Below are 22,593 nucleotides of genomic sequence, written 5' to 3' on the forward strand. Positions count from 1 at the left end.
ATCATGCAATAAACTGGATTAGAGAGAAATATGCAAATTCAATTTTCAAATGAATGCACTCGGATATTTTCACAACATTTCAATCTTACATTCAATATAAATAGATGAATGGAAAACTAAAAGCAAATTTCAGACAACTCATAAACAGATCAATAACTAAAAATTGATATATAGTAGGAAGTGGCATTTGTTTATTTAACTGAAGGAGAACTTAATTTTTTTTCTCATACTTATCCCTTTGAAGCATCAAGTTCTATGTGCAGTCTGAACTCAGTTCTTCAGAACAAAAGAAAATCAAGGAATATCTTTACTTTGTATATTTCATCTTTGTGAGTGCAACATTATCAAATATTTTGCAAAGAATATTGATTGAGTGGAATTTGATACATTCTGTTATTAGCGGACTGAAGAAAATATATAGCAGATACAGTGATTATTGGAATGAACAACAAATGAAAACATATCTAATGTTGAATTGAAAGGCAATTCATTCGATTCTTAGATATTTTCTTCTCGCATTCAGAGCTGCTCTGGCACAGCTCTGTGCAAGATGGGAATTGAAATTGTATCCTCTGGTCTGGTAACAGAGACACGACCAGAGTTGCACAAGATTCCTTCATAACATTCCCAACCAGGCTGGGCAGGGCTGAAAACTAATCAGATGTTTATTGTGATAACTGGATTGGAATTAAATGGTTGGATACTGTGTGCAATCTTCTGAAAATTCAGTAGTAATTTACAATAATGATGGGTGTTAACAAATGTCTTAATTTAACATGATTTTTATGATCACTTGTGGAACGACAACTTGACAGAATTGTGTGATTACTGTGCATTATAAATAAAAATGAATATAATTATTCTATATGTTCATAGGTTCCACATTTTCTGAAATGTAAATTACAATGTTTTTGATCTACACGTAAATTGGAACAAAATGATGAATTGGTCAATCAATGTGCCTATTCAACTTTCATTCTTTCTGAAATATACGATTTCTAAGAAGTCACCATTTCCTGTGGTTGTTTAATGAAAGAAGAGAGATGCCAACCCTTTTTTGTGTGCTTCAAAAAATTCATGTGGATTTCAATGATTTTGCACGTGAAAAATATTCAATTGTTATTGTGATTAAAAACACAATAAATGTTAACATTGAAATGATTTCCAATCAAATCAATTCAAAAGTGTTTCCAAGTTTAAAATGAAAAGCAATATTCAGAATGATTGAGTGATTGTGCATTGCAATGTCCTTGCATTAGTTATTATATGAAAACATAGTTCCACATGTACACCCCTTACTGAATTGAACAATTATTAGGTTTTGGCAACAAATCAATTTGAAATATTTTATTAATGAATTTAAGAATAATGAGGTATCTCCTCTTACTATTCCACTGAGTAATGTTAAGAAATGAAGAGAAATATTGCAGTGTAAATTAACTGGTGTTCTCTGAATTTCAATGGCTGAGAAGACTGTGATCTTTCAAATGAGCAAAAGTCAGATATTTACAAATGATGTTGCAATGGCAATTATTGGTCTTTTGTGGGTGTATTGGCCTTATCAAACAAGTTTTAATGTTGTAGCACTCACACTAAGAAATATGCAAGATATTAAAAGCACATTGTACTTGTTATAAAGCCTCAGTTAAAGTATTGCGTAATTATTGTAATTGACAATTGTTTCTAAAATCCTGATAGATAAATTGCTTAATATTTTGAATGCACTTTGCTCTGATGTCGATTGTATATTCATTAAGATTAATAAACTGAAAATTAAAATATAAAACGTGGTTTTAATAATTAAAAAATCTCAGCAACAATTGAACATCGTTCGACTTTTGTTTGGTCGGTTCGTGTCTATTTTATTAATGTAAATGTTTAGATAAATGTCAGAACTAGGAAGAAAATAATGAGGATGGGAAAGTGAGCATTATTATGAACTAAACATCGAGTTAATGACATTTGGTACAGGAAGTCATTTTGTAGCAAAAAACTAATAATTGTGATTATTGTTCATTGACAACTAATGTTGGAAGAAAATAAAACTACCTCAAAATGAAATTAAAATAAATATCATTTTGGAGGTCACATGATTTGAAAAACGGAAATTGTCACTTAATGTGACATTTGAGCTGAAGAATCGTTCTTCCCCCCGCCACCCACATGTGTAGTCCTTTCAATAATTTAAAATTTAGTATAAGTTGAACTAAATAACAAATGGATGTTCCTCCATTGTTTTCTTGAAAACAAAAATTAAAAAAATTAACATGAAAATGATATCGCTCTGCAAGGAATAATTTCACAGATAATAAGTGTTTGTATTGAATTTAAACGTCACCATAGCAGTCGGAGTGATTTCCCCTGACAGGGAATGAAGACTGAGGAGATAGGCCGAACTCAGGCAAGTGGAACTCATGCTGCAATCAGTTAATGCAGGGATCATCCCCCGAGGCCAATCTAGGAAGGGAGGTCCATGACACAATGTAACGTGTACAGGAAAAAGCAGTATTTTTACACACCTTCTGTATTACAATGTCCACATGCAATGTGGTTACAGTCCTTCCCTCATGATACAGACACCCGATCCTGTAGAACACCTAATCTTGGATGAACATCGCTATGGATAGCCTGAGCTTCCTATTGCTTCATGGTGTTTTACAGGTGCTATAATCTCCAGGCCTTGGGATCTCTGTGCATTTTATTTCCTCACATTACAAAATTAATTGCTGCAGTCCTTTGGGCCTCTCACTATGCCTTATTCACGATTCTCAAGAATATGTAATTAGAAATTTTTAAATGTTCTGAGCAACTTTAAAATAGTAACTATTTCTGACAATCAAACCCTGTCTGTTTCCCTGACAGCCGCTGTGGAAGTTAGCTGGGCTCTATCCTGCAGTTGGTGTTTATTCATTCACTGGGACAATTATTCTTTCATTTATGAAAGTCAGGGTTGGTCATTTTTCGGTGTGCCTGCATTCTCTTATCACTATCTGGAATATGACTGTCTGGAATAGCATACTTATGGACTTGGAGTAGGATTGTACAAAATGTTCTTTTTTTAACTTAAGACTGAAACAGACTGTTCGTCTTATTTATCTCCCCTCCACCATTTTGTGTTTTAATTCCAAGGCAGGCTGCTCGGGGCTTCCCTACAGCAGCAAATCAATGAGGATTTCTGCATTAAAATAAAAATCAACATTCGCAACCATTAGGAAACAGTACCATTCAATATGCTTACGTCACTGAGACTTAATTCCACACTTAAAGCCGACTATACTGATTTGATCAATGATTACATATTAGATATAAGTAACAATTAGTGTTAAACCTAGTCATTGTAATCTTAAAATGATTAGAAATGTCATATTACAATCTGCAACATGTAGAATTGGAGTCTAAAACAATCAGACGTATCTTCATTTGTAAGGCTGAATATGAATCCAATGCCTTCTGTGAACATTCAAATGAGAAGATATCAGATATTTCCTGTCAGTGTTGGATGAGGAATCATTGCTTGGTTTGTGGTTGTGTTGACCTGGAATAAAAGATAATGTTTTCTTTGTAAAATTGGCACTACGAAACAATGATTTAAATTAAAATGTGAATCTCACGATATTTGTTACAAAACCTACATTAAATTACTGTGTGATTGTTGGACTAACAATGAATTAGTAATCTATTTTAGAACACTGACACATTAAGTGATTCAATATTTCCAAACGGGTTTGCTGTGATATGGTACTAAGCACATATGCTCTTACTTAAAAATTAAAATCATGGCAATTGAAAGAAAGATAAATACACATACCATGCGCTTATTGTAAATTCATGCAAAATTCAACTGCGGAATATGTTTAAAGCAGTTTTTCCTGAAATGAAAAGATAACTAGAATGATTAGCAGCAGGATGTAATCGCAAAAAAAAATATTCAATGTGACTATTCAGCTGCAGGCAGCTCCCCTTCCTTACACACATGTAAAACTTCCAACAATTCAAAATTTACTGATAAAGAAAAGAACATACGCATGTAAATTCTTTTTTCTTGTTGACAAAAAAGTCACAAATTTGAATTTATTTTAGCTTTAAAATATTTAACTATTACTTTGATCAGAAATACAATAAATCTTCATGTTGAAGAAAAATCAAATCAAATCAAATCAAAATACACATCGATATTCACAATAATTGGGAGAGTGAACACAACAATATCTTTCCATCAGTTAATGTACTGAGCCATAATTCCACTTTATATCCCTTACTGGATTGATCAATTATTAGATATTAACCATAACTAAATTATTAATATGCTATCATTGAACTGAATATTAATGAGAAATCTCATTAATGTTTGAACGAGCAATGTGTCAACATAAACAGTAATTATTAGTGAAATGTGTAAGATATCTCTTCATCGATGAGGCTGAGATTACTTTGATTGTTGAAACGAGTATCATTCAGATATTTATAATGAGCATTGGCTGGAAATCAATGCTTTTTGGTGTAGACCTGAAAGATTTTGTTATTGTAGTATAGGCAGTAAGAAATTATGATGTGCATCTCACCTTGCTGAATATTTTCAAGTTTTCTAACAGGTTTCTGGTCCAATCTTCAGTTTAACATGGGTAATGTTGGGTCAGAACATCAATAACTGCAAACATTTTAAACACATCTCCATCAAAGTTGCTAATCTGATAATTCAGAACAAATATCAAAAAATTACCTCTGTAAATTTAATTGACTATATTTTTAGTTTGTAGTCAAGTTCGTTATCTACTTATTTCCTTCCTATTTCTGACACCAGTGGCTAAATATTGATTAGATGAAATGTCATATGAGATAGACATTAGCTTTCTCTCAAAGATCTGTACAGCACAGGAATGGGCCATTTGGCCCAGAACGTTGTGCTGAACATAATGTAAAAGAAACTCATCCCTTCTGCCTACCCTTGGTCCATACCCTTCCAAATTATCGAAATGAACATTAAAGAGCCTTAATGTATCTGCTTCCACCACCAACCCTCGAAGTTCATTCCAGACACCAATCACTCCCTGTGTACAAAACAAATTGCCCCTTACATGCCCCTTGAACTTTCCCTCCTAACCTTAAACACATGTCACATAGTTTTTGATGCTTCAACTCTGGGAAAAACTTTCTGACCGTCAACCCTATCTACGTATCTAATGATTGTACAGACTTCCATCAAGTCTTCCCCCAGTCTCTGCCACTTCACAAAAAAGCAATCTGAATTTTTCTCGCCTCTCCAAATCCAGGCAGCATCCTGATAAACACCCTATGTACCCTCTCCAAAGCCTCCATACCCTTCCTGGAACATGGCGAACAAAAGTGAATACAATACTTTAAGTATGCCTTAACCAAAGTGTTAAAATGTTACAACATGACTTCCTGACTCTTGTAACCAGTTCCCTGACCAATAAAGGCAAGCATGCCATTTGCCTTCCTAACCACCTAATTACTTGCATGGTCACTTTCAGGGAACCATGGTCTTGAACGCCAAGATCCCTTTGAATAATAAAGCTGTCAGGGTCCTGCCATTAACTATCTACTTTTTTTTAACATTTGAGCTTCCAAAGTGAAACACCTCACACTTGTATGGATTAAACTTCACCTTTAATTACTCTGCCCATATCTGCAATTTATCTTTTTCCTGCTGCATTATTTGACAACACTCTACATTGTCCCCAACTGCACTGAACGTTATATCATCTGCAAACTTATTAACTCACCCAATTAGATTTTAATCCATGTCACTTCTATATAATTGCATCGCAAACAGAAGGGTTCCAGTACAGATCCCTGTGGAAAAAAAGACAGAAAATGAGGGAAATGCAGAATTCTTGAAGAAATGAGGTTTTTTCAAAGACAGAATAATTCTGATGAATAATCTTCTAAAGTGTGATTTTTTAAAAAATTAACCCAATATTTTAATTCTGAGTTTATTGATCTTAATGAACATCCAGTACAAACTGCTTTGAAAATATTGTATCATTTTAAGTGTTGCGTTCTCACATTAAATATTATTTAATTGTTATTTCAATTATCACACGATCACGAGATTAACATTTTCGTTGAATCCATTATTTATTAGAGCCAGTATCATAATGAAATACTGACATTCTTTTCAGGTCAACACACCTGCAATTATCCAAAGTTCCCTCACCCAACACTCATTCTAACTCTCTCATTCTCTTTCATTTGAATTCTCGTATTAATGGAAGGATCATTAACCAGTCTTATCAATTAAGAGATTGCTAACTATTTTTTACATAAATATTTCATTTTTTTCCCAACATATTGCACAATTACATTGCAATAAGAGTTTTCTCATCATTCTTAATTTTGTTATCAGCCATTTTAAAACTAATTATTACCAAAATCTAACCGGTAATCATTGTTGAAATCCAATATCTCCAGCTGTATATGTGGAACTATGTTTCAGTACATCAACTGATACAAACAATATTGCACTCTACAATCTCTTAATCTTAGCAAAAATAATTTTAAGTGTGGAATCTTAGCTGGATTGAATTGGTTGTAAGAAAAAGTGCAGTCTGAAGAAAGGTCTCTCGGCCCAAGTGTTAACTCTCTCCACAGATGCTGCCAGACCTGCTGAGTTATTTTCCAGCAATTCCTGAGTTTGTTTGTGATTTCCAGCATCCACAGTTTTGTTTACATTCTTGTATTGATTGTATTTCACTTCAATTCCAACATTGCTACATTTCTGATTATTACAATAAGAGCTAAGTATTTTTCATGTTAAGCATTATTTAAATTCACGTGTTCCTTGTGTAAATAAACCAGATTTAACAAATGTTTGTTCTATGCTTTTACAATAAATCTTGAATTCTTAGAAATCACATTTTTTTGAAAATGAGGGAAGTTGTTTTTCGCTGAGTAGTCACATTGAATGACTAATGCTTTATTTCCAATTCATGTGCAATAAAAAGCAGGTTAATTTTAATTTATGCAGATGAATAACTGCTTCAAACAAATTGACTTACTTGATTATCATGAGATTTATGTTTAATTAAGACCATTGCTGCTTCGTTCCATCATTATTAGAAATTACTAATTCTTTTTATCGGTCCATTACACAATGGAACTGTCTAATACAATCCGAGTCCAATTATAACAATAAATATCTGAGCAGTTTGCCCTGTGAATAAACACAGTAAGTATGTGCCCTTCCTGCATGTGAATATTATGGAGGGCTCTGGTAATGTGTGTACTAGTAGACCAGGAGCCATGGGTTCAATTCCCACCTTCAACAGAGATGTGTCAAAACACCTCAGAGTTGATTAGAAAATACCTAAGTGTCGACTGAATTGCTTTTCAATCAACATTGTCTCAACTTGCAACTGTTGTTCATTATAATGATCACAACATCTTGAATTTATTTGCTTCACATCACTGATGAAAGTATGAATGTTATTACGCTGCTTCTAAATACCTCTCAACTTTTAATAACTTTGCAGTCTTAAAGATTCTACGCTGTAAATAATATTTAAGGTGAGGGGGAAAGATTTAAAAGGGGTCTGAGGGGCAACTTTTCCACACAGTGTGTTTCACATATTGGGATGAGCTGTGAGAGGAAGGGCAGTGGCTGGTACAATTACAACATCTAAAAGACTTTTGGACAGTTTATTGGATAGAAAACGTCCAAAGGGGTATGGGATAAACACAGGGAAATGGGACTAGTTTAGTTGAGGAAACCTGGCCGGAATGCCAAGTTAGGCTGAATGGCCTGTTTCCCTGCTGTATCAATCTAGCATTCTACAATTCAAACTTCACTGTGATTGGTAAAGGAAAGAACAACCGGGTGTTAATTCTATTTTGTATCCATAAAAAAGTGACATGAATTTTAAATAATTTTGTCACATGAAATAGTTTGCTCTTATTGTGATTAGAAATACAATGAATGTGAGCATTGAAGTGAAATATAATTTAATCAATTCAACTGTGTTTCCATGGTTAAAATAAAAATTGATATTCACAATCATTGTGAGTTTGTACATTGCAATATCTTCACATTACTTCATGTACTGAGCCATTATTACACATTTATACCCCCTACTGAACTGAACAATAATTAGATATTAGCAACACTTAGATTTTCGAAAATCTATCAGTGCACTTGTAAGAAGGAGAAATTTAATTTTGCTACATGACTGTGTAATGTGCAGACATGAACAGGAATTATTGCAGTGAAAAGTCGTTACAGTTTTCTGAATTCATAAGGCTGAGATTACTGTGATTATTCAAATGAGCAAAAGTCAGTTTACAAAGCGTGTTGCATGCAAAATGATTGGTTCCATTGTGGGATAGTTGACCTGAAAACAATAGCATTGTTTCAATGGATTAAATTAAAATATGGATTAAAATAATGTATGGTTCTGACGATACACGTTAGAAAGACAAACAAATTATTCTGCCATTATTATAAGGATAGTGAATTCCTAATAAATGTTGTATTCTGAACAAATAAATTGACTCAATATTTTAAAAACACTTTGCTCTGATGTTGATTAGATGTACATTAAGATCGGTAAACTGAAGACTGAAATATAATACCTCGATTGATGGATTGAGGACAATAAATGAGCCATTCAATAGTTATTGAAGAGAATTCTTTTTTGTCAAAATGCAGACAATACAGAAGTAATGTATTTCATTCAATTAGTTTACTTGTAGAAACATGTGATGTGATTTTAATTTATGTAATTTTATACTGATCGATGTTCAAACATTTGTGCCTGAATTAAGAAGAAAATAAAAAGATAATGAAAGTGAATATGAGAGTGACCACAAGATACAGTCCATGATATTTGATAGAAAAAGGAATTTGCATAATCTCATGACTATTTAATGTTAATAAATAATTTACTTCTCAGGTACTGAAGCAGTCCAAGTCCAAGTACAACAAGATCTGGACAATATCCAGGCTTGGGCTTACAGGTGGCAAGTAACATACATGCCACACAAATGCAGGCTATCACATATAAGACATAACCTAACCACCATCCCTTGACACTCGATGGTGTTACCATGACTGAACACCCACTATCAACATTATCCAGTGGATAATCATTGATCAGGAAAGGAATTGGTCTCACCACATAAACACAGTGGCTACAAGAGTAATTTAACTCCTGGCTCCTGAAATCCTGTCCACCACATAAACACAGTGGCTACAAGAGTAATTTAACTCATGGCTCCTGAAATCCTGTCCAAACGCTACCAGGCACAAGTCAGGAGTGTGACGGAATACTCCCCACTTGCCTGGATGAGTGCAGCCCTAACAACACTCAAGAAACTTGATACCATCCGGAATAAAGCAGCCCGCTTGATTGGCACTGCTGCTACTGAGCATCAGTGATGGTGAGGGTGGATGATTGTGGATGTCCTAGCTACAATCTCTGCCTCTTCTTATTAACAAAGATAAAAGAATCTTACATTGCTCAACTTTCTCATCAACAGCCCTCTTTTATATCAACCAGCAGCATTTCCACCAAGAGCAGCTTCTCTTAAAATATTTTGACAGTAACTTGTAATTAACTGGTTACTACAATTACAACTGAAAATGTGTTGCTGGAAAAGCACAGCAGGTCAGGCAGCATCAAAGGAGCAGGTGAATCGACATTTCGGGCATAAGCCCTTCTTCAGGAAGGTCCTGAAGAGGCAGTGAACCACATTTTGAAATGATCTTCCTGAACATAATATAGATCAGGTTAAAACTGAAGTAGGTGTCTTACACAACTTGCTGCAAGAACACAGACAGTAGAATCTGAGGTGATCATGAGTATGTGGAGGTGAATGTGGGAGACAAGCTGGGACTGTATTGGAGTAGTCACGGTGAGAGGGGACAAATGCTGGATGCAGGGTTTCAGCAGCTGATGGACTGATGCTCAGGTGAGCCATCGGAAACTGAGCAAGTGACCACCATCTAATAGGACAGAGAAACTGATCCATCAGCCTGAAACTGACTGATCACGTGGCTGTCAGTGACTCCAACACAAGGGAATGGAAACATTGCTCAGAGCCTGTTTCTGTAACATTCAACACAACCAGGAAATGGAAAGTGAATAATGAGCTGAAAACAAGGCCACTGCTCTGTTAGAGTCAAAATCATTTAATGTTCAGTTATTGAACATTATTGACTCTCAGACTATTCTAACCTGCAGAATCACAGGAAAAGGGGAAAGTAAACAACATTCTTGGCAAAGACAGAATGAACCAACTGCTTGTATAAACATGCGATGTGGTGGTGGGCGGCACAGTGGTTAGCACTGCTGCCTCACAGCGCCAGAGACCCGGGTTCAATTCCCGCCTCAGACTGTGTGGAGTTTGTACATTCTCCCCGTGTCTGCGTGGGTTTCCTCCGTATGCTCTGGTTTCCTCCCACAGTCCAAAAATGTGTAGGTTAGGTGAATTGGCCATGCTAAAATTGTCTGTAGTGTTAAATGTAGGGGAATGGGTATGGGGTGGGTGCACTTCGGCGGGTCGGTGTGGACTTGTTGGGCCAAAGGGCCTGTTTCCACACTGTAAGTAATCTAATTTAATCTAAAGGGCCTGAATCCTCCACATACTGACAAACACAGGTACCATCAATTTTCGATAGACAATGAAATTCTTCAGAAAAACCCTTCCCTGCTGATGGTGTGTGGTAGAAAACATTCTCAGTGAGAACTGTCACTTATTTCCTTTGAAAAGAATCTCAGTTTCCCCTCAGAAAAGCAGGTGTGTCCCTCACTTACAGACTGATTTACAGACAAAGGAAACCTGATCAGGGACTCGCAGGTTAATTAAGCTGTTAGTGACAGTCCATTGCACACAACAAGAGCTTAGACCACAACAGATTCTATGAAACCAACAATGCAATGAAAAAGGTGAATTAGTCTTTATAATCATGCAGCCTCTCTCAATCAAATAATTCCAGTCAACTTCTAAATATTTTAAAACTATTAATACCAATGTATACATATTTATTTCCTTTCCTAATTTCCTCCAAAACATCTGATTATTCTCTTCAAAATATATTTTAAATGGTCAATTCATAATCACAATTCATTTCCGATTATTCTTAGTGCAAAACAACTTGCAAACTAAAATAATTTTCATGTCAATAATGACACTGGAAACTTTGTTATGTAGTTCAACCATATTTCCAAATATTGTTTTGGTTCATTATTGCAGTGAAGCTAAAATTAAAGTCTATTTATTTTCTCTGATATCCTTCCATTACTTTATTCCCTAATAACAATGCCCATGGTGTAATGGGTGACAAGCATTAAATAAAATTGAATTTTCAATGCAAAACCTGTACAAATAATCACATATTATTCAGTTCATTCATTATCGTTGATTATGAGGGTTATTTTCACTGTATGATCACGTTAAATTCACTTAAATAATCACAGTAGAATTTTCCCCTTTAAAAATATGTAAAGTGAATGTCAAATTATTAATGTTTCAAGTCAAACCAAATTCACATTTTGTTCTGTTTTATTCCAGGAATGACGGAATATGTTACATTATTATGGGAAACAGGAACAAGTGAAAGTGGTGGCTCTCAGACATGAGGCCTTAAAGCCAAAGGGCCAGGTGGTAGTTACAGTGGGGGGAGGTACCTAGTGCCCCACTCTCCTCAGAAGGCAGTGAGGATGGTGACACTGACTGGAACGGGTTAGATGACAAAGCACCCACGTATGGACAGAGGGATGGCAATGGGTGGGATGACCCACCGCCCTGTAAGGCCCAGAAGGCCGTGTCTATGGCACCACTGGGCATCAAAGCTCAAACTTGGACAGACAGGAGGGGGACAAGAAAGCGAACTGACAGAAAACCAAACTGAACCGTTTACCTGGCTATACGATAGATGTTGGTGTCTGAACACCCAGCCTGATAGAGAAATGGTTATAATGGGCCTTATTGGGAGAATATGGATGAATTAGTTGAGGTACAGTCTCACCGATGATGGTGTTAGGCCAAAATCTTTTAGGCCAAGATGCCCGGACGTGTACAGCAGAACCTGTCTCTGCAATGAGAGGGTGAGGGTGTGAGCCGACACCGCCCAATCACAGCTGATCAGTGCCTCCAGGCATTTACAGATATTGCAGGGACACACTAGGGAGGGGACAGACTGAATGGGCTAAAATAACCTTGGTGACTCAGGGACCCAAGGGTAATATCGAGGATCATACAGAGAGGAAGCTTGAGGTGTGTAAGGACCATGGGGGATTACCAAACCCCAATCTGTGATGATGACATCAGTTTGTTGTTTTTAAACTGGGACCCTATTTAACTGTAATTATAAACATGGGACTCCCAGTGGGAGATAATTCTAACCACATTCTGAATTGGGCCATGAGAGCTGAGGCAAACTCAGAAACACAGGGGAATAGCTGCAGTACAAGGAGGGGAACCAGACCCACAATGTTACAAGGGAAGCAGGAAAGGGCACATAGCCAAGGAACGTAGGCAGAGAGAGGGAGATAGATGTTCACATTGTGTGTGTGTGCATGTGTTCACTTAGGCACATGAATATGCATTGACGCTGTGTTTGGGAACCAGCAGAACAAAGATTAATACAGGAGTATCTATATCAGTTACCGACACGGATTTGCCCCTCACCCCTCAATTACTAAAATGAGAGCAGTTGGACAGGGAATCGAGGAAGCTGGATGAAATGAACCTCTCCCGACGCAGATCACGGATATGGCAAAATATATTCAAATATGGGAGTGTGAAACTGAGGAAGGGACCATTCTGGGAGTTGTCAGTTTCGAACAGTTAGGACCAACTATTGATGCGGAGACACAAACTCTAATATGGGAACAACCTGGCCAGGCCCGGGACAGGAAGCAAAGGAGAGGTGACATCTCCAGAGTAGTTACCTTGCAGGGAGACTGGAACAGTCAGGGAATCTGGGGAGTTATAGCTATGACCCAAACAGCAGTGTAGGTAACTCAAACAGGAATGTGGGTTATTATCTGTAGATCCTGTAAAGATCGAGGGCCCTCTCACTCCCCACACAAACCGGATTCCATGAAAGCTGGGGCTGAGGAGGCAATCATTGTGACATATACAGATTGAGAGAAGCAGGGAATAGTCAGACCAACAGTATCCCAGACTAACTCACAGAAGCCAAACGGCTCATCCCACCTCACTATTGATTATACCTCCCTCAGTAAATCTGCCACTAAAGAGTATCCTACAGTGGTGAACCACACCACTTTATTTAATGGATTAAAATTGCAACAGGATACAGTCTCAGCCCTTGATATCGTGAACGGGTTCCTGTGGACCTAGAACGGTCAGAATTAGCTCGTATTTACTGTCTGAGGAAAGCAGTAGACCTGGATCCAGTTACCTCAGGGACCTCAAAATATTCCAGTATATCCCACCGATACATGGCTGATGGAGTTCGTCGATTTAATCTTACCAACACCTCATTACCTCAGTTGGAGAGAAAGAACATATCCGGATATTACACAGAGTATTGGGTCAGGTCAGGCAGGCCAGGCTTAAAATTAACCCATAGAGCGTGGGAAGGTAGGGAGAGATGTACCTGGGACATCACATCAGGAAGATCAAATCAGGAAGGGAGGGGGACAATCCCAGTGGAACAAAAGACCATGATTTCAAAACTATCTACCTGCACACCATGAAGGGGATAAGGCAAACTTTAGGATTGTTTAATTATTGGAGGACTTTTTTGGAGAATTACCCAGAAATGGCAGAACCATCACGAGCCCTGACAGAAGCACGGACATTAGCCAGGTGTCAGGGAGTCAGCATATACACAGATAGACAGCATGCCTTTGGTATAGTTCATGACCAAGTGATAGCCTGGGCTCGGTGAGGGTACATCACCCTGTCTGTGGGCACGTAGAGCATGAAGGATAGGTCAGAGACTTAGTGGAAGCAGCTAACTTTCCCAGTGAAGCAGCAATAATGAAGATTATAGCTCAAGGAAAGTAGAAACCTCACACCAACGGAGCAGTGAGTATGTGGGTAAGGCAGGTGAATAGACAATAGACAATAGGTGTAGGAGTAGGCCCTTCTGCCCTTCGAGACAGCACCACCATTCATTATGATGATGACTGATCATCCTCAATCAGTATCCTGCTCCTGCCTTATGCCCATAACCCTTGATTCCACTATTCTTAATAACTCTATCCAATTCTTTCTTGAAAGCATCCAGAGACTTGGCCTCCACAGCCTTCTGGGGCAGAGCATTCCATACACCCACCATTCTCTGGGTGAAGAAGTTTATCCTCAACTCTGTTCTAAGTGGCCTACACCTTATTTTAATCTGTGTCCTCTGGTTCAGGACTCACCCATCAGCGGAAACATGCTTCCTGCCTCCAGAGTGTCCAATCCTTTAATAATCTTAGATGTGAAATACTGATTGAAACAATGCAGACATTTGAGGAGATGGCAATGGCCGTAGCTACAGAAGTGAGAGACGAAGGTTTAATGATATTCCCAGAAACAGTCCTACAACAGGAGAAACAGGAATGGGAAAAAGGTGCGGCAGTAATAGGACACAACAGAGTCTGGATGATCCAGCAGTGCCACTACACTGTATAAGACAAACATTATTAAAACATATCATGGGCTGGCCCATATTGGGGAGGATAAAATGCAATATCAGATGATCCACGACAATCCTTGCCTGGAACAGGGAGAAATACAGCAAGGTTTTGTTGAAGGTGTGTAGTCTGTTCACAGTGTGAGCCAGGGAAAACAATAAAATGGAGGCAGCAGCAGGGACCCAGGGGCCCACGGGAACAATTACAAATGGATTTTACACACACACCCATCCCAATCCCAGGGAAGGAAATCCTGCTGGGTTTTAATAAATAGGTTTACTCAGTGGGTGGAAGCATTCCCCTGCAGATCCTGACCACGGGACAAATGTTACAGGGAACATAGCTAAAGAGCTATGTGCCCTGTTTGGTACTGAACAGAAATCCCATCCCCCATACCACCCCCAGAGCTCTGGGACAGTAGAAGGAATGACGCAGACACTGAAAGCTAGTCTGGCTAAGGCTCTCTCAGAGACAGGACAGCGATGGGTTAGAGTACTCCCCACCAGCCTAATGAAACTAAGGACAACCCCAGCAAAGCGGACGGGACTGTCCCCCTTTGAATTAGTGACTGGATGGACTATGCAGATGCCACAGGGTATGGTAGTGGGAGGGCCGGAGATGTGTGGTAGTGGGAGGGCTGGAGATGTGCAATGACAAGGATAGGGTTAAACCATTTGTGAAAGAACTGGCAAAGCAGCTGCATGAGCTGAGAGAATCAGAGACTGGGAAAGGAAACATGGAAATATCCGAGCTGACATTCCAAACCCTGGAGTTCAGGTCAGGAGGAAAATATTACTGGAACATATGAAGTAAACACATCAAAATGCTGGACTTACCTGGGGGAGACAGAGAGGGACCCCTCCCATCATGTATTAGTAAGGAGCTCTGAATAAATGTTGGTCATGCTGCTCAACACAGAACTCAAGGCTCCTCTTTGATATTTCTCCCAGCAACAGTTGTGCAGAGGCATGTTGCTGGCTGGAGCTCTATGGCTAGTGCTGTTCCACAAGGATCAGAACTAGGACATCTGTTGTTTGTAATGTATATAAATGAAAAGTTTGAAAATGTAAACGATTTAATTAGCAAGTTTGTAGATGGCACAAACTTGAAGTTGTGAATCGTCAAGAATGATGGCAAAGGGTACAGCAAGAAAGAGATGAGTCAGAAAGTTTTGTGGAGAAATTGCAGATATATTTTAATTCAGACAAGTGTGAGGTGATGCGTTTTGGAAGACACAAAGCAAGAGGAATGTATACAATAAACGGAAAGGTCCTGAGCAGCCCTGATATACAGAGGGATCTTCAGTTGCAAGCTGAAAGATCCCTGAAAGTGGTGAAGGTGGTGAATGGCAGGCTTGCCTTCTTCTGTCAGGGGAGTGAATATAAAACTATAATCAGGCCACCTTTGGAGTATTGTGTGCCGTTTTGATCACCACATTATAGGAAGAAGGTGAAGGCTTTTGGGAAGGTGGAAACAGGTTTACCAGGATGTTGCCTAGATTGGGAGAGGTTTGAAAATCTTGGATTGTTCTCTTTGGAAAGTCAATGTCTGTGGGGTGACCCAACTGGCACAGACAGAGTTTGTAAATCATGGTTTACTACAGAAATTGTATCTCTTGTTAAAAAGAAGAAAGAGGCTTATGTGTTGATAAGGCAAAATGGTACAGGTGAAGCAATAGAGAGTTACAGATCAGCTAGGAAGGATTAAAAGAGAGAGTTAAGAAAAGCAAAGGGAGGACACGAGTCATCTTTAGCAAACAGAATAAAGGATAACCCTGAAAGTTTCTCTACGTATGTGAAGAATAAAAGGATGATTAGAGTAGGAATAGGGCTAATCAAAGACAGAAGTGGGAAGTTGAGTGTGGACCCTGCAGAGATCGGAGAAGTGCTAAATAAATATTTCTCATCGGTGTTTAGACAGGAAAAGGAGGATATTGTAGAGGACAAAAATGAGGTACGAGATATTAGACTAGAAAGGATTGAGGTTAGTTACGCACAGGTGTTATCAATTCTAGAAGGAGTGAAAGTAGACAAGTTCCCAGGACGGATGGGGTTTATCCATGGATTCTCTGGGAAGCTAGGGAGGAGATAACAGAGCCTTTGGCTTTGATATTTGGGTCATCATTGTCTATGTGTTTAGTACCCGGGGACTGGAGGATTGCAAATGTTGTGCCCTTGTTCAAGAAGGGTAGCAGAGATGACCCAGGTAATTATAGACCAGTGAGCCTTATTTCCATTGTAGGAAAGGTTTTGGAAAGGATTATAAGAGATAATAGTTAGAATCATCTAACAAGCAACAATTTGATTTCTTATAGTCAACATGGTTTCGTCAAGGGCAGGTTGTGTCTCACAAACCTCATTGAGTTTTTTGAGAAGGTGACCAAGCATTTCGATGAGACTCGGGCAGTTGACGTGGTATACATGGACTTCAGTAAAGCCTTTGATAAGGTTCCACATGGTAGGCCGATGGAGAAAATGCAGAGGCATGGAGTTGAGGGTGATTTAGCAGTTTGGATTAGACACTGGCTTTCTGAAAGAAGGCAGCGAGTGGTGGGATATGGAAAATATTCAGTCTGGAGCCCAGTTACTTGTGGTGTTCCACAAGGATCTGTTTTGGGACCACTGCTGTTTGTCATTTTTATAAATGACTTAGACGCAGGCATAGGTGGATGGATTAGTAAATTTGCATTCGACACTAAAGTCTGTGGAGTAGTAGACAGTTTGGAAGAATGTTACAGGTTGCAGGGGGATTTAGATAAACTGCAGAATTGGGCTGAGAGGTGCAAGTGCAGTTCAATGCAGCTAAATGTGAGGTGATGCACTTTGAGAAGAATAACAGGAAGGCAGAGTACTGGGTCAATGGAAAGATTCTTGGTAGTGTGGGTGTGCAGAGGGATGTTGGAGTCCATGTACATAGATCCCTGAAGGTTGCCACCAAGGTGGATAGTGATGTTAAGGCAGCATACGGTGTGTTAGGTTTCATTGGTAGAGGGATTGAGTTCTGGAACCGCAATATCATGCTGCAACTATACAAAATGTTGGTGTGGCCACAGTTTTAATATTGTGCACAGTTCTGGTCGCCCCATGACAAAAAGGATGTGGAAGCATTGGAAAAGGTGCAGAAGAGATTTATCAGGATCATGCCTGGTGTGGAGGGAAGTTCTTATGAGGAACGGCTGAGAGACTTGGATCTGTTCTCATTGGAAAGAAGGCAGCTAAGGGGGGGGATTTGATAGAGACATGCAAGATGATCAGAGGATTAGATATGGTAGACAGGGATAGTCTTTTTCTTAGGATATTGATGACAGCTTGCACAAGAGGGCACAATTACAAATTGAGGGGTGATAGATTTAAGACAGATGTCAGAGGCAAATTCTTTACACAGAGAGTGTGGTAAGTGTGTGGAATGCCCTACCAGCTAAGGTAGTCAACTCAGCCACATTGGGGAGTTTTAAACAATCCTTAGATAAGCTCATGGATGATTTTGGGATAGTGCAGGGGACGAGTTGAGAAAATTCCACAGGTCGGTGCAATATTGAGGGCCGAAGGGCCTGTTCTGCACTGATATGCCTTTGTCTAATTCCTATTAAATATACTGTCTTTTTTTGGTAAGGCAGAGATTTGTGAAGAAGAGTCTCTACAAGTAGACACTCAGCTACTTTAGAGACACTTTGAAACTCTCGCCGGCTGTCCAATAATAAAGCTACTGCTGTTGTGCAGAAAACTTGCATCGTCTGGATTTGTGGAACAAAATAGGCATCAACAATGAAGGATATGAGTGATGTTCAGACTGTGGCGTACAGACTTACTGGAGTGGTTCACTGATGAAGAAAATGCAGTCACTGGATTGATTTGAAGAAATTGCGATTTTCTTTGAAGTGAAGAAGTTGGATATATATTTGGTAGAGCTGCATAAGATTATAACAGACCTAGATATAGCAGACAAAAATATCTGCATTCGATAGGTGATGGCACAAGAGTTAAGGTCAGGTGTAAGGTTTTGAGACAGCGGGAGATGAGCAAGTGTTTCTGCTGACTGTATTGGCTGGGATTATGCAGAACATGTTGCCTATTATGGTGGTGCAAGGAGAGAAGATCAATGATTGATATAAACAATTAGATCAGTTCTGAGGGAAATAACCTTGCAGAGTTTGGGGTTCGTATGGGAATGAGAATATTGGATTCTGCAACAGAGAGCCAGCTTGGATTTGATGGGTCTCTTTCTGTGCTATAATCTATTTTATTTGGACTTGCTAAGTTATCATTTAGGTAAATCTGCTCAGTGTTCCTACTCAGTCCAATACAGGCTGTCCCTCCACAGCAGGAGATAATGTTTACTGTTTTATACTGGGTCTTTGGTGTGGGGGGGGGGGGGGGCGCAGGCTAACGGTGTGTGTAACAGTCTGCCAACATTTATCTGAAATGGCAAAACCCCAGTGCAGCCACACCAGGGATCGACTCTGGAAATGTGGGGAATGCCAGAAGGGAATTCTTTACCCATCCCACCTGCACATTGGCCAAACCAGTCAGACTGGGGAGTTGTTCACCTGCTGTGGGTGGGTGGGGGGAGAAGGGGAGATGGGATTCACTCAGGCATCTATCCTGCTGAGACACCAGTCAATGTACTGATAGCCACAGTTGAAGGATTTTTTTTCTCTTTTTCACGCCATGTAATGAACAATGGCTTTGGCAGCTCATAAAGTTGTGCACTGGGTACAGATTTTTATTTTCCTTTATTCATTCACAGGATGAGGGTGTCGCTGGCCCGGCAGCATTTACTGCCCATCCCTAATTGCCCAGAGGGCAGGTAAGAGTCAACCACATTGCTGTAGGTCTGAGGACACAACGTAGGCCAGACCAGGTAAGGATGGCAGCTTCCTTCCTGAAAGGGCATTAGTGATCCAGATGGGTTTATCTGACAATCGATTAATGGTCATCATTGGACTCTGAATTCACAAGTATTTTTTTTTATTGAATTCAAATCCCCCCCATCTGCTGCAGTAGGCTTTGAACCCAGGTCTCCAGAACACTATCTGGGGTTTTAGATCAACTGTCTCACGACAATACTACTCGGCCAAGACTTCCCCACATCGCTGTCCATCTGCACAGAGTGAACAGTGATTGTCTGGTTCATCAGAACCGATTAATCACACATACGTTTGCTCAATGATTGCAGGAGTTGGATGTTGATTGGCTGTTGACATCCATCTCTGAACCATGTATTCTGGGGTTTGTTTCTGATGATGATTAGAAGCATCATCAGTCTTGTTATCTTTTGGGGATAGCTTTCTGTTAAATGCATAGCAATCAATTCTATCTCACAACTCTCAGGCAGATTAGTTTTTGTAGAAGAACTCTCCTTCCCCCCAACCTCCTCCATCCTCACCTCCAACAGTACAATAATCTCAGAGTCTCTTTATGATTATGAATGAGACAATCTGATCAGCCGCTTCTTTCCCTACTCCTCTGTCAACTTGGATCTCAAACTCCCCTTACTGCAGGTGTGATCCTGCATCATTGTACAGTGTTGCTCGTATTTCATGTCTTGGCCTATCAGTGTTCATGATATTGCATGTAGTATATGGGGCCAACAGTGTAAGAGTTTAGCTCTTTCTTTCCAACAACAGCAGTAAAATTGTACTCCAACAAAACTTACAGAATCACGGCCAAGCATATCCCCCAACTTACCTCTTACCATCAAACCAGAGTATCAATCCTCAGTCAACTGAGAGAATTCAGGAGGGCATGTCAGTAACAGCAGCATGAATACCTAAAAATGAGGTGTTAACCTGATGAAGTTCCCAAAGAAGACTACTTGTGTGCATAACAGCATAAGCAGCAAGTGATAGACAGAGTGAAGCAATCCAGGAAACAACAGAACAGATCTTAAATCTGCAGTCCAACCAAATCCAGTTGTGAATGAAGTCAGAGCACAGCTGGAGTTCTGAGGACAGGTCTCTTCAAGATATTAACCAACAAGAATGTTAGACTGGATTAATTATCATAAAACTCAAGTCCGTTTGATATTCATATATTTACAATCAGTGTTCAATTCACCAAATGTAGCTGAATGTAAAGATAATCTTCAAGTGACTGTAACAGTGGAGACATCTGAATACTTGATCAGCAAATTAAAGCCTGTTGTGTTTAGATAGTAATAATTTTAAAGAGATTTTATAAAGTAAGGTGACTTGAGAATAATGGAAGAAGTTGATTGGTGGGTAGCTGATAATGTTGCTTTAATCTGAAGTTAATTTAGGATTAGTTAACAAATAAACACATGGTAGGGAATCTCAGCCCCGTGGAGTGCACATCCAGTTCCATGTGGGAAAACCAGGACACTTCTTGTGTGAGTGACAACCACAGGAACACGGAGGTGACACTGGAAATGTCAGGATCACTCGTTTGACCACGGTTAAAGTACTGCACACACTTCTGATCCCCTTATTCCAGGGTTAATGTGATCACACCAGAGAGGGTACACAGGAGATTGATCAGAATGTTTCTACAATTGGAAAATTTCTGCTCTGAGGAAAGGTTGGATAGGCTGGGGGTGATTTCGAAGGAGGATGAGCTGAGATTTAATTGAAGTGATAAAATGCTGAGGAATTCAGATCGAGTCGATAGGAAGGAGCTATTCATTAACTGAGAGGTCAGAAACTGGAGGTTTTAGATTGAAACTAATTCCCAGAAAGAAGGGAACGGGAGAATTCATTTCGCTCGGAGATGGTGGGCAGCAGGAACTCATTGATGGGGTGGCAGAGGCAGTAACCAACATCACATTAGAATAAAAGGACATGGATCTAACTGAGATGCTGGAACATGCAGGGCTGTGGACTAAAGTCTGCAGAATGGGATCATTGTGATTGATTTAACATTTCTCCAGAATATTAAACTCAAGTCGAATTTGAGAATTTATGAACATCATCCGACCTGAATTCCAAATGTCAGAATAAATTTATCAGAAATTTACAGCACAGATCAAGGCCACTTGGCCCATCCTGCATGTGTTGGCTGTAATAGAATGACCCAGGCTTTACAGCGTTCTGTACTCACCAATGAGAGCAACAATTTCAGACTGTGAACTCTGCCCTCTATGTTGTTATAATCTGTTTTTTCAATGTATTTCTTTGACAGCTGCTCACCTTGTTTCTTGGTTTCTTTCCCAGCCCTAACTCCATTCCCCATGGCCTTGAGGGACTACCATTTCTGCAATTTAATCTCTCCTGCCTTCCCCCGTGTGACAGACTGTCTTTTTGTCCTTGTCTCACCCCCACCTTGCACACAACTTGTTACATTTCTGATGGTTCCCAGACCTCTGTGACTTCACTGCGCACCCTGGGTCAGGGGCACGAATTTTGAATTCTCTTCCTCATGAGATAATTGGAAATCTTTCTGGCTGCAGTTTCCCCCAGATTTTATTTTGAAAATAAAAGAGGATTTGCGTCAGACTCAAGTATTTGTGAGCCTTCATCCACAATCCTGAGCACTTAGACATAATATGTGACCCTCCCACAGATGTGCAGGTTTGATGGATTGGCCGTGCTAACATGGCCTGTAGTGTGTAGGTTAGGTGGGTTGGGTTAGCTATGCTAAATGTGGGGTTATGGAGGTAGGGTGGGACAGCAGGTCATTGCAGACTCGATGGACCGAATAGTCTCTTTGTGCACCTAAGGGATTCTGTAATTCTAACTAGCTGTGATTGTTGTCACATTTTCCTAAGTCCAGGTTCATTCAACCCAGGTACACATGCTGCCTTTTGTGTTTCTGTGTGTGCCCATAGTGTTAGGTAAGGGGTAAATGTAGGGGTATGGGTAGGTTGCGCTTCCGCGGGTCGGTGTGGACTTGTCCACAGTCTCCATGATTGTGCAGATTCAGTGGATCAGCCATGGGAAATGCAGTGTTAAATGGATGGAGTGCTTCAGGTGGGATGCTCTTTGGATGGTTGGTGGGGTTTGATGGGCCAATGCTCTCCTGCCACA

The 22,593-nt window shown here is 39.5% G+C and overlaps 1 long non-coding RNA gene across 1 annotated transcript in view; it reads right to left on the minus strand.

Moving 5' to 3' along the window:
• Positions 1-4,562: 4,562 nt before the first annotated feature.
• LOC140456811 (uncharacterized) overlaps positions 4,563-22,593 on the minus strand; it is a 39,855-nt gene continuing 21,824 nt past the window's right edge. The window contains exons 6-7 of the long non-coding RNA XR_011953146.1: positions 5,745-5,814; positions 4,563-4,648 (exon numbers count right to left, since the gene is read on the minus strand). This is a non-coding gene — a long non-coding RNA (uncharacterized lncRNA). The remainder of the gene's footprint in view (positions 4,649-5,744; positions 5,815-22,593) is intronic.

Source organism: Chiloscyllium punctatum, chromosome 31, assembly GCF_047496795.1.
Source record: "Chiloscyllium punctatum isolate Juve2018m chromosome 31, sChiPun1.3, whole genome shotgun sequence".
NCBI classification, from domain to species: domain Eukaryota; kingdom Metazoa; phylum Chordata; class Chondrichthyes; order Orectolobiformes; family Hemiscylliidae; genus Chiloscyllium; species Chiloscyllium punctatum.